This window comes from Geotrypetes seraphini, chromosome 6, assembly GCF_902459505.1.
Source record: "Geotrypetes seraphini chromosome 6, aGeoSer1.1, whole genome shotgun sequence".
NCBI lineage: Eukaryota > Metazoa > Chordata > Amphibia > Gymnophiona > Dermophiidae > Geotrypetes > Geotrypetes seraphini.
In genome coordinates, this window is record NC_047089.1 from 189996857 (window position 1) to 190010170 (window position 13314).

A 13314-nucleotide genomic window follows, 5' to 3' on the forward strand; every position below is an offset into this window, starting at 1 on the left:
GGGGAGTGGAGGTGGGTTAAGGATGAAGTTTTGCCTCTGTGTCTAATGTCCTTACACTGGCTCTGCTTTCAGGCTAACAAAGAAAAATGGGGAGACCCAATGTTCCACAGTTGAAACAATCCACCGATGAAAACAAAAAGCTCTGGATAAAGATGTTCTGGAGATAATTTATTATACACTGACATATAAAAACATGAAAATTCAATGAAAAAAGTACAATGACAAAAAATACAGTGGTAAAAATCCAATCTCTCTAGATTTCCACCTTTTCACTGAGGCAAAGATTCTCAAAAAGTTGTGTTAAAAACCGACAGTTGCTGTCCCAGCTGTTATAGTAGAGATTTTTAAAAAAGCAAGCTATTCTCCCAAAAAATACTCATGCAAATGGGTTTGGTGGATAGTAGCAAAGATTCGCTAAATTTGCATGTGCTTATCGCTGGTGTTAGCAATGGGCACATGGACAGAATAAATATGTGTTTTACTGGCATACTCAGTACGCTTATTGCTGGATATTGTGTTCTATTTCCCTGCTGCCTCTTTTTGCCTATTTCATCCATGTAACATGCTTGTTTCTTTTGTTGACTCCCTAATAAAAATGATTTAAAAAAAACAACTCCAACAACAAATCAAGCTGCCGAATTCAAGCAAACCACCATCAGACAGCGGGAGAGATACCCACTCTCTCCACCACCAAGCAACCCCTCCTCCATGTTCTTTAAGGCCCCTCCTATGGGAGAGGCCTTAGGTGCCTGGACCAATCAGAGCCATAGGCTCCTTCCTGGTGCATCCGGGAGGGGCCTAAAGCTCGGATTGGCCCAGATGCTTAAGGCCCCTCCCATAGGGGAGAGGGCAGGGGTTAGTGTCGATGTGGCGGGAGAGAGTGGGCATCTCTCCTGCCGAACTTTAGTTTGAGTTGGTTTTTTAATTATTTTAATTGGGGGGGTGGAAGCTTAGCGGTGTTGGGTGATTGTACGACACGGCAGGAGACACTGGGCATCTCTCCTGCCGATCTTCAATTTGGTTTTTTGTTGTTTTTTTCATTATTATTTTAATTGGGGGGGAGGGGGGCTAAGCTGTCAAACCTTACTTTCCTGTCAGTGCCTGAGCCAATCAGTGCTCAGGCACTGATCAGCAAGTAAGTCAATGACAGCTCAGACCTGTCAGTAAATTTTGGCTGCAGAGTGATTATTTTAATATTAATGACCTCGTTGTACTACAGTCATGTGAAGAAATTAGGACGCCCCATGAAATATTCAGTTCTTTCTTAAGAAATGTTCACATATCAATGTCAATTTTTTTTTTTTAATCTTTGGAAAATAAAGGGATGTAATTGCAGGTAAACAACAAAAATTTTCCTTAATTTACTCATGAAACAAAAAATATGCACAAAAATGTGTATTCTAACTGAGGTATAAATTAGGACACCCTACAGCAATGGTCTCAAACTCCCCCCAAGTACTATTCTGCGGCCTGTGTTCTGAATACGAAGATCAAGTCAGCTCCCTTCCATTGTTTTCAGTAGAAGTAAAACCTGGATGCCTTAATTCATCCTTTTTCTGGAGCCATGTGGTAACCCTAACTACAGGTGGCTCTAATCATTAACTCAGAGAACCATCAGCATTGGGTTTACCTCAGAGAAGGGGTAAGCAAATTTTCAGTACACACCTGAGTAAATGTCTTTTGAAAATTGTTCTCATTTATTTTATTTATTTAAAGCATTTGTATTCCACTTTTAGCCAAAGCGGCTCACCATTCAACAAACATAATCTTTCTATGTTTAGTAGCAGCTATTAAACCCTCCATCTCTGAATTTTCAATGATAATATTCGAATAAATGATAATTTTATATGAGGGCTCCTCCATTTAGGTGCTCCAAGGATGTACAGTAGGAATCTGTTCCATAAAGGAATCTAGGTTCTATTAGAGAATACTAGTATAACCTGATATAGATATGTCTAACATTTAGGTGCTCATTCTTACAGGGAAGTGGATGTGGGAATCCTCTCCAGGTGCTCAGCTTGGAGCACCCTTTGTAGAATATTACCACTCCAATGCCTAAATCTGAACTCAATTTATAGGTTTCATCCCTTTATGACCTGTGGATTAGTAAAAACTATTTTGCTTTTCATCCCCACTTCATTTTTAGAGCTTGCAGCAAGTTCAGGTGTAACTCACAGTATAAATTATTATGCATGTAAGTGGGAGTCCTGCCTATGTCCTGACCCTTCTCCATCCTTGCACACTGTATAGTTAAACAGATATTTGCAGAATAGTATTTAGGCAGCATGCTAGAATATAAATGCATAAGTGCACACATAGTTGCTTAAATGTTAGTACACTTCTCCCTCCATATTTACGTGGAATACAAAAAAACCCATGAATAACTTTTTCCTATCATATTTGTGGGCTTTTGGTATAGCCCCCACGAATACCGTGAAATCGCAAATAAAACTGTACACTTTTCTCCAATGCTGCCATTTGCCATACCACACTGAAGTGCTAAAATTTTCTCTCTTCACACTTTTCTCCGACGCTGCCGTTTGCCTGACCACGCTGAAAAAAAAATGATGAACTTTCTCGGCACTTCTGGATGATGTCATTGGGGGGCCATCAAGACAAAAACTGCAAATAACCAAATTTGCGAGTGCTGAAGTCGCAAATATGTAGAGAGAAGTATATTCTAAATATTTCAGCAAAGCCTTTGATACAGTTCCTCATAGGAGACTGTTGACCAAACTTGAAGGGCTGAAGTTAGGACCCAAAGTGGTGAACTGGGTTAGAAACTGGCTGTCGGACAGACGCCAGAGGGTGGTGGTTAATGGAAGTTGCTCGGAGGAAGGAAAGGTGAGTAGTGGAGTCCCTCAGGGTTCAGTGCTGGGGCCGATCCTGTTCAATATGTTTGTGAGTAACATTACTGAAGGGTTAGAAGAAAAAGTGTGCCTTTTTGCAGATGATACCAAGATTTGTAACAGAGTAGACACCGAAGAGGGAGTAGTAAATATGAAAAAGGATCTGCAAAAGTTAGAGGAATGGTCTAATGCCTGGTAACTAAAATTCAATGCAAAGAAATGCAAAGTAATGCATTTGGGGATTAATAATCGGAAGGAACTGTATATGCTGGGAGGTGAGAAGCTGATATGCACGGACGGGGAGAGGGACCTTGGGGTGATAGTGTCCAAAGATCTAAAGGCTAAAAAACAGTGTGACAATGCAGTGGCTGCCGCTAGAAGGATGCTGGGCTGTATAAAGAGAGGCGTAGCCAGTAGAAGGAAGAAGGTGTTGATGCCCCTGTACAGGTCATTGGTAAGGCCCCACTTGGAATATTGTGTTTAGTTTTAGAGACCGTATCTGGCGAAGGACATAAGAAGACTTGAAGCGGTCCAGAGGAGGGCGACGAAAATGATAGGAGGCTTGCGCCAGAAGACATATGAGGAGAGACTGGAAGCTCTGAATATGTATACCCTAGAGGAAAGGAGGGACAGGGGAGATATGATTCAAACGTTTAAATACTTGAAGGGTATTAACGTAGAACAAAATCTTTTCCAGAGAAAGGAAAATGGTAAAACCAGAGGACATAATTTGAGGTTGAGGGGTTGTAGATTCAAAGGCAGTGTTAGGAAATTCTACTTTACGGAGAGGGTGGTGGATGCCTGGAATGCGCTCCCGAGAGAGGTGATGGAGAGTAAAACTGTGACTTGAGTTCAAAGAAGCGTGGGATGAACACAGAGGATCTAGAATCAGAAAATAATATTAAATATTGAACTAAGGCCAGTACTGGGCAGACTTGCACGGTCTGTGTCTGTGTATGGCCGTTTGGTGGGGGATGGGCTGGGGAGGGCTTCAGTGGCTGGGAGGGTGTAAATGTAATGTAATGTAATTTATTTCTTATATACCGCTACATCCGTTAGGTTCTAAGCGGTTTACAGAAAATATACATTAAGATTAGAAATAAGAAAGGTACTTGAAAAATGGGCTGGAGTAGGTTTTAACAGAGATTTCGGCAGTTGGAACCCAAGCACAGTACCGGTTAGAGCTTTGGATTCTTGCTCAGAAATAGCTAAGAAAAAAATTAAAAAATTAAAATTGAATCAGGTTGGGCAGACTGGATGGACCATTTGGATCTTTATCTGCTGTCATCTACTATGTTACTATGTAGCTGTAAGCACATAGATTATAGAATTGCCTCCATAACACTGGAAATAAGTGAGGATGACCCATACCGGCAGATAACACTGTCCCCTGCTTCCACAACATCTGCCCATTAGAGGAGTGGAAAGTGTGAGGCACATTCTTTCCCATTATCTTCTCACGCCATTCTCTTGCCTTCCTTCTCTTATTCTACTCTTGCCCCCTCACATCCCTTCTGTTCTTCCCTTTTCTGTTTTGTCTGCATATGGGTGTGTGTGTGTGGGGGGGACTTCACTTACTCCAACCCATCCAGGCAAAATGGCTAAAAAGTAAAAATCCTTTCCTGGAAAATGTATTCAGAAATGACATGGATGGAAAATGAGTCCTTCTACTGAGACAGTGTTAGCCTCTGTCATGAATGATTTACTGTTATTTACACACAGGGGTTCATCTTCCATTTTGATGCTTTTTGACCTAACAGTTGTGGTCAGTATGATAGATCATAACATTGGAATCACTTTAGGACATTTGATGCTAATGGTATGGCCCTCCAGTGGCTTAGATATTACTTGGAGGGATACATCCAACCCATTCCCTGACAATTGGGAAGCAGACTGCTTCCATGCTGATGTCTCTGCTGGTACCGGCACCTTTTTTCAGCTGAACGTCCAAAGTTGGAGGTACAAAAATGGCCATTTTCGAATGGCAAACTGCTGGATGTCCAAATATAAATTTTTTTAAAAAAATCATCTACTTGGATGTCTAGGCTGGAATAACGTCTAGCTTCCGGAGGCTGTGGTAGGCAGGAGCACGTTATAGGGCTTCAAAGAAGGTTTGGATAGGTTCCTAGAGGACAAAGGGATTGAGGGGTACAGATAGGAGTAGAGGTAGGTTATAGGGATAGGAGTAGAGGTAGGTTATAGAAACAGTCAGGGACCACTGCTCAGGCAATAGGCCTGATGGGCCGCTGCAGGAGCGGACCGCTGGGCGAGATGGACCTCTGGTCTGCCTCAGCGGAGGCAACTTCTTATGTTCTTATTTATACCCCATTTTTTATCAGAAAAACATCCAGGTTGAAAACGTCCTAATCCTGACCATTTGGACGTGGGTGGGGCCAGCATAGTAATGGACTGGCCACATACACAGCCCGACAAAGTAATGGGACACCTTAGAGGGTACTGCTGTGAAAACCTGACTTGGCTGGAACCAGGACAGGTTTGAGAACCAATGATTTATACTCATAAATAGAATTATGAAATACCAATTTTACATGTCCATTTATTTTAAATCCTTACTTAAACAATTGTCAGAGTTTGAAGAATTCCTCTCTCCAGACAAACTAAAACAGTTTCAGCAATTGTCTAAGAACTTGTTCACTACAAGAAAGTATATGGCTAGAGGATCTTTCAATGCCTTTGATGTTTCTTCCAGAACATCTTCACTGGCTGATGTAGGCATTGCACATGGCAGTTCTGTGAATACAGCTCATTACTGTCTTTGGGAAAATTGGGGTGGGACTGAATAGCCTCAGGTACTTTAGATAGATTGTGAGCCCACCGGGACAGATAGGGAAAATACTTGAGTACCTGATTGTAAAACCGCTTAGATAATCTTGATAGGCAGTATATAAAAACCTAATAAACTTGAAACTTGAACTTGAAGTAAGCAAAACTAAGGGATTTTAAGGTTGCCTCAAGTATCCCTACCTCCAAAATCCTATTTTGACAATTTTTGGGGTTTTAGGTTTGCTCCCATAGGCTTTTTGGCAGCAGGATTGCTTCCAAGGTGGCCATCTTGAATTTCCTGATTTTATTTTAAAAGCCTCTGTCTGCCTTCAAAACACCTCAATTTTGGTTTAAATTGATTGTAATGGACTCATGTAGTTTGACCCCCTATATCATGCCAAGTTTGTGCTGGATGGGCACCTCAGGAGTGTCCATGTACTGCTTGCAATGAAGTGCATGATGGGAGCAGGAGCTGTGGACGTAGCCTTCTCTGATCCCTCTGAGGGTCATAAGTCATAGAAAGCTTGAGAGCTGGGCCTAAAAACCATGTTAGAGCCCCTAAAATGCAGCTATGTGTTGCTGGCAAAGCGCTACTGTGTGGAAGCACCTGACCCTGAGAGGAGGCGACTATCAATCCGGCAGAGGTCCCTGAAGGATCCAGGTCCAGTCTTTGACCCCAATTTGGTGGCCTGATGTATGCAACCTACCAACAATTTAAGGAGTGCCTGTAGGGTGATAGCAGGGAGATGCCCAGAGAGGGTTTCCTCAGGGCGAAACCACTTCACAGTTTGTGGAGCTGCAGAAACCAGAAGTCCAGTCAGAAAAGGACTGGGATGTTTTGGGGTTGGATACTATGCCATTGTTCCCCAAGAAAACATCCTCCTTGGAGGATTCTGGTTCATGGTTTAGGGCAGCCTGGAATCAGTGGCAGCCCTAGATAAGGGACAGGAGCCAATGGTGCGAAAACTTTCAAACCGTCGGATTTAACTGCAGTTATTACAGTTTCTTTGCGAGAGTTGGAACTAGAGTCCCTGCAGGTCTTGGCCACTCAGCTTTCTCTATGTAGTACCAAGTCATAGCCCAAGTGCTTCCCTTCTCACCAAGAGATTACCAGGATGATAATGGAGCACTGGGACATGCAAGAAGACTATGTTATATTATGCTAATCAGGTTTTCTCTTCCATCTTTACCTATTCAGTTCAAGGTTGGATTACATTAAGAGGTTGGGTCAATTACCCAGGATGTTACAATAGACAGATTGACACAGACAATGAGTAGGATTGCTAGTACAGGTATTTCAGTACAACTATTAATACAGTTAGGTCATGGTTTCAAATACATAGTTACAAGTAGGTCATCGTTGGCTCTTCGTTTTGTCCCAGGAGTTGCATTAGACAGTTTGGAAACGGGCTTTTTAGGATTTTTCCAGATGTCTCTAGAGCTATTCAATTAAGGAGGAAAGAATTTTTGAAATTAAAAGTTAGAGTTTTAGCTCTTGAAGCATCGTATTATTTTAAATTTACATATAAGTGCCTTGTTAAGCTACAAGAAACTGAATTTGTATTTTAGGATCCCATACAATTACAACAATTTCTAATTGCTAGAGAAAAGAAATGATTAAAGATTGATGATCACTGTTCTACTATAGAGAATAAGAGGAGAAAATGAAAATGATAATCCCTAATGAATTAGGAATATATCGAGATCCGTAAGGGTTGGATCTTGAATCTATTCCTTTTTTTTTTCCTATAAATTTTTCCTTGCAAATGAAGTATGTCTCTCCATTAATGTGGGCTTGAAAAGGAATTATGTATGGAATTGATTATGGTAAAGTTGTAAGTTAATGAATGCCTTTTTTCCCTTGTTCAGTATGATAATGTAATGACTGAAAAGTATATAAAAAAAGGAAATGGGCTTTTACAGTTCCCATTTCAGTTACTTCAGGATTGGCTCCCTGTTAAGGTCCCTTAACAGGGGCGAGGGTGATGACAAAACTATATTGATGGCTTCAGAATTTTAGCAATTGTTTATACCACCTAAGGTAGATTCATTGGTAGCTCAGGTTACTAAACAAACTTTGCTGCCTAGCGAAGGGAGAGTGAATCTAAAGGATACACAGGATCGCAGAGTGGATTTGGTCCTCAAAAAACAATTTGAGGCACTGGCTTTAGGTCTTAAAGGCAGTGGCCATAGCAACCTTTGTGGTGTGAGAATGCCACCAAATGCTATTCCAGAATCTGGATGCAGAGGAGGTGGTGTGCCTCCACCCTTGTCGTCTTGCAGGGGTGGATTATGTGGCTGATGCTATTTATGATATGCTCAGAGTTATGAGTAAAGTCTCAGCTTATACAATCTCTGGCAGAATGCTCTCAGGATCAGGCAGTGGTAAGGATATTTGGTGTCTATAGCTACTTTGAACAAACTCCCCTTTAAGAGGCAAATGCTCTTTGGCAAAGTAGGACGACCTGATGACAAGTGTAATGGACAGTCATTCTAAATCCTTTCTAGACAGTAAACCACAAGAATTGGGCAGTTCCAGCTGTGATTCATTTCTTGGCTACACAAGACTGTGTTATGGGTTAGATAGGTTCCTAAAGGATAAGGGGATTGAGGGGACAGATAGAAGTAGAGGTAGGTTATAGGAATAGTCAGGGACCACTTCACAGCTCATAGGCCTGATGGGCCGCCGCAGGAGCAGACCGCTGGGCGCGATGGACCTCTGGTCTGACCCAGTGGAAGCAACTTCTTATGTTCTTATGGATCTAAGGGATCTTCATCACAAAGGTCCTATCAAGAATCTAGACAAAGGTCTGGTAGCTCCAGGAGAGCTCAGACATCTGGCTCATACTCAGCAGCCAATTCTAAGAAGTCCCAATGACGGCAAGTCGGTTCTAAGAAGTCCCAATGACGGCAAGTCGGCCTCTGAGCTCCCCCGCATAGAAGGGAGATTTTCAGAGTTCTGGGAGACTTGGGCATAGATTTCTTCAGAGTAGTGGGTGCTGAGGCCTAGAAGCTGAAATTTTTTTGTCCTCTTCTTGGACACTCCAACAGGAAGACTGGAGAAGGCTACTGTGACAGGGTGGAGTTCCTGTCACTGACCAGCAGAGGAAGTGTGAGCAGTAGAAAGAAGGAGCTAATCTGCATACCTTTCAAAGGCTGCTGGGAGCTGTCCACTCACCCTGAGAGAACAGTGGTGCTGAAAATGACAGTGTAAGGTTTTTCAGGGGGTGATGTTGCAGACAAGCCCTTTATATGTAAGGTGGCAGCCTTACATTCCACCAGGTCCTGGGTTCAGTGACCTCATAGAAGGTTCAGTAAGTGAAATTAATGACAATGACAGCCAAGAGTGATTGCATAAAGAATACATTGTGCAGAAATAGGCTTAATATTACAGAAAGGCACGGTTTACATCAAGCATATGCTGGGTTACAAATGTACAGAAAGAAATAGAAATAAGCTTTACAAATACAGAGTGGATTTAGAGACTGCTTCTGTGTGTGAGAGAGAAAGGACAGTTTACCTGCATTAATGTGCGTCTGGATAGGTAAGAAGATGGGGATGAGCAAGAATCCAGAGGAAAAAAATAAAATAAAATTTAAAAAAAAAAATATATATATATATAGAGAGAGAGAAGGGTCGTCAAGGCTCCAATGAAAGAGAGGGGGTAAACAAGGGTCCAGAGAGAGATTAAGGATTTTAACCTCTTACATTTATAAGTTTGAGACTTGTTCTAAAATTAGAATTTATTGTTGTTAAGTACCCATATCGTTTTGTAAACAGTTTGAAATAATGGTAAATAAGGTGTGTGGGGTGTGAGAGACTGGAAAAGAAAAGAGAGAGAAACTGTCCCTCATAGACTGGAGTTACTGTTAATTTCCAGTATCACTCTGACAATGGCTTCTGATTAACCATAACTGTGCCAGAACATGCAGCTGGGGCTACTGTCCATCTTAAGCACCGGATGTGCTAAGGTCTTTTGTTACTTTTAAGCACTGATAATTTAGATGTAATTTATGCATTCTGAGGCTGATAGTACATCTGCGCTAACATCCCCCAAGATCAGATATGACTGATATAATCTCCCATAGGCCTTTGCTAACATTGGTTAGGCCAATAGAAATGCTGACAGCGTTGTAAGGCTGGGCTGACAGACTGGTCCAGAGCAGAAAGATTAAGAAGATCAGATGCTCCTTCAGGAGCCAGGTGGCCCTTGAAGGGAAGAATGTTGGTCTCTGACCTAACCCTCGGTAAGCCTTTTAGACCAGCCTATCTAGTAGACCTTGGGGGTGACCAGGAAGTTACCCCAGGGTTGACAACTGGCAGAGGGCCTGGTGGTGGTGTGAGAGACCAGGAGAGTTACAGGAGAGTCCTCACAAAGAGCAGCTGAGGAGCTAGAAGAAGTCCTCAGAGAGAGCTATCAGAGAGAGAGACTGGCTGGGAAGGCATCCTCAGTGCATGCGTCTGGGAGAAGACATCTGAGGGACTGGGAAAGTCCTCAGTGCGTGCATCTGGGAGAAGACATCTGAGGGACTGGGAGAGTCCTCAGTGCGTGCATCCAGGAGAAGACATCTGAGGGCCTGGGCCTGGAAGAAAGAGTAGTTGGAGGGCCCAGTAGAGCCTGGAATCCAGGGAGGGGCTTAGGCTTGATAACCAGCAGTGGGGCTGGTGAAGTGTCAAAGTCCCATGGGGACCAGCGGTTGCCCACAAGGAGAATCAACAGAGTGGAGGTCCAAGGCTGAGGGGGTCTGGCAAGCGACTGGCAGAGGGACAGGAGAGCTTGGAATGGCACTGGAAGTTGCCCAAGGAGCCCAGGGAAGCAGCCTGATAGACCCAGACGATCGTTGGTTAAAGGTCTGGCGAGCAACCAGCAGAGGGGCCACTGATGACTGGCAGAGAGACCAGTAATGGTACTGGAAGCTGCAGGAAGACCTGGAGGTCCAAAGAAGGGTCAGGGAGGACAAGAAGACCGTGGAGTCCAGGGAGGACCCGGAGATGACCAGGAAGAGATGGTGTTCTCCCTGGAACTGCAAATAGTGATTGTGGAAGGCTATGACGTGAAAGGGGACCACTTTCACCATCTATTGAACTTGTGGGTAAGTGAATAAAAATCCACTTGCTCATTCATCTTGTCATACTATCGCCGGAGGAGGGCTACTTATCCTTGATCCACCATGTATTTTCTCAGTAGTTAATCCTTTTCTTTAAATGTCACACCCATCACAAAGCACCACAACTATGACGAGACTGTTGCCTTCTTTCAAGTGGTAAAATTATTGCCCCCCAAGTTCCTAGTAGAGAGTTGCACAGGGACAGAAATCCCGCCCATCCCCACCTGTCCCCGACAGAATCCCACCCATTCCCGTCAGAATCCCCTCCGTCCCCGCAAGGAATCTCCTCTGTCCCCGTCCGTCCCACCCTAAAAGTTACCTGTTCCCATAAAAAGCAACAATTACTTCTGACAGTTCTGATTTTTTTTTTTTTAAGTCTTAGTTTATTTAAACCAACAATAAAATACAATATAAACAAATAACAGTGAACAAAAATGAGATGCATACATCACCTGAAAGAATTAGAATAGACATTAGGTCATGTGACTGTAGGGTTGACCATTAGAAATAAAAGAGTTGGATTTTTTGGCAGTATAAAGCTCATATTTGTAGAGCAAACAAATCTGGTTCCACCATCTGGCATAGGTAACTTGTGAGAGGTCCTTCCAAGATCCACAAATGGTTTTTAATGCAGCAATGAGTAAAGAATCAAACAATACAGCATCAAAATCATTTAAAGCAGAATTGAGAGAGGTACTTTTCAGGACAATGGTTGCATAAGAAAAATGTGCCAAAATTGAACTGGAAACCCCAAAACAAACTCAGCAAGTACTAAACACAATTGGTGGCATAACCATGAGAGGGAGCTTGTCCTCCCACTTTGAGCTTAGCCCCCCTCAAAATGAACATCTCCCTTGCTGTAGCAGGTGGGACATTTTGTTTTTCCATCATCTTGGTCCCAGTTTCTGCTTTTATCTATATTTTACTAATTCTCTTTCCAGACCTCGGGAACCTTGGTTACATCCACGCGGGAGTCCCGTGAGCTTGGGGGAATTCCTGCGGGAATCCTGTAAACCTGGGTGGATCCCCGCAGGAGTCCTGTAGACCTGGGGGGATCCCTGTGGGAGCCCCGCAATCCCCATTCCCGTGCAGACTAGAGAATGACACGGGGAAAAAAATCTGTCCCCGTCTCTGCCCCATCACCGGACCACCGTCCCCTTCACCACCCCATCCCCGTCGTCCTCTTCCCATCCCTATTCCCGCAGCATCCACCCTTCCCTCTCGCCACTTCACCGCCCTTCAGCAGCCCGAGAATCTCCCTTCTTCCCCCTTACCTTCACAGCATAAAGAAACTTAAGGGAGGGAAGGCGCGCAGCCCCTTCCCTCTCTCCCTACCTACCTCCGGCCAAATCTATCTACCTCCCTCCCCCTTACCTTCACGGTGCTTTAGAAAATAAACTGATGCTGGCGGAGCCTGCCTGTGTCGCCCTGCAGTCGCGTATGTGTGGGCGGAAGCTTCTCCTCTGACAATTGTCATTTTATAAACACAAATAAAACAGAGCAAGGTTCAATAAAACCCATCTCCTCTCCCTTTCACAAATATCCCCTTTCACTATTGTGAAAACTGAACAAACCAAATTACTACAGAATGCTACATAGAAAAATCAAACTAACAGAATACTTTAGTCACACATGGCAAGAATAATGTTAGGGAAGTGCAACTTTACTAGGGCAACTGTCCCCTGGTCAGAGAGAGAGCCCTATGCCAGCTGGAAGCTAAAGAAGCACAGCCTGGACTTTGCGGTCCCCAGTTGTGTCTAATACCAGCTCGAGCAGGATACATATTTCAAATCTGAAATGTTCTAATAACAAAATATAAAATAAATTATATTCTTTTTCTTTTTGTTGTCTGGTAATTTTATTCTTCAAATCACATTGGTCTCAGGCTTTGGTTTTAGGTTCCTTCTGTCTTCATCGTGGCATGGCTGGCTCCTGAAGGTAAAATAGGCACAAGAGGAGCTGGGGAGAAGATGCCGAGTCTGACACAGGCACAATTTTTTTTCCACAGGAGTAAGACTTTTCACCGCTCCCATGGGGCGGTAAAAGGTCTTGTCCCCATTCCCGTGGGGCGGAGAAAGGTGTTGTCCCCATTCCTGTGGTAAACCAGTTGCAAATATCTTCATTCCTGCGGATTTACTGCGGTGACCCGCAGTTTACCGGGGTAAACGGTCCCCTTGTCATTCTCTAGTGCAGACCTCTAGTTCCTAGCTCCAGGATAAAGGCTGTCTTATCCAAAGACTTGTCAATCTAGCAGTGTTTCTCAACTCGGTCCTAGAGTACCTCTTACCAGTCAGGTTTTCAGGATATCCACAGTGAATATGCATAAAAGAAATTTGCATATGATGGAGGCAGTGTATGCAAATCAAGTTTATGCATGTTCATTGTGGATTTCCTGAAAACCTGACTGGCAAGGGGGTACTCCAGGACCGAGTTGAGAAATTCTAGAGCGTGACATAACTCAAGCCGGCAGGTCTGGGAGAGTTCGTGTTGAGGACGCTGAGCTGACGGTTTTGTGGTGTGGGCGTGCTTTCCTTCCTAAGTGTGAGCGTGACGTCAGCGAGTCTCTATAAGGC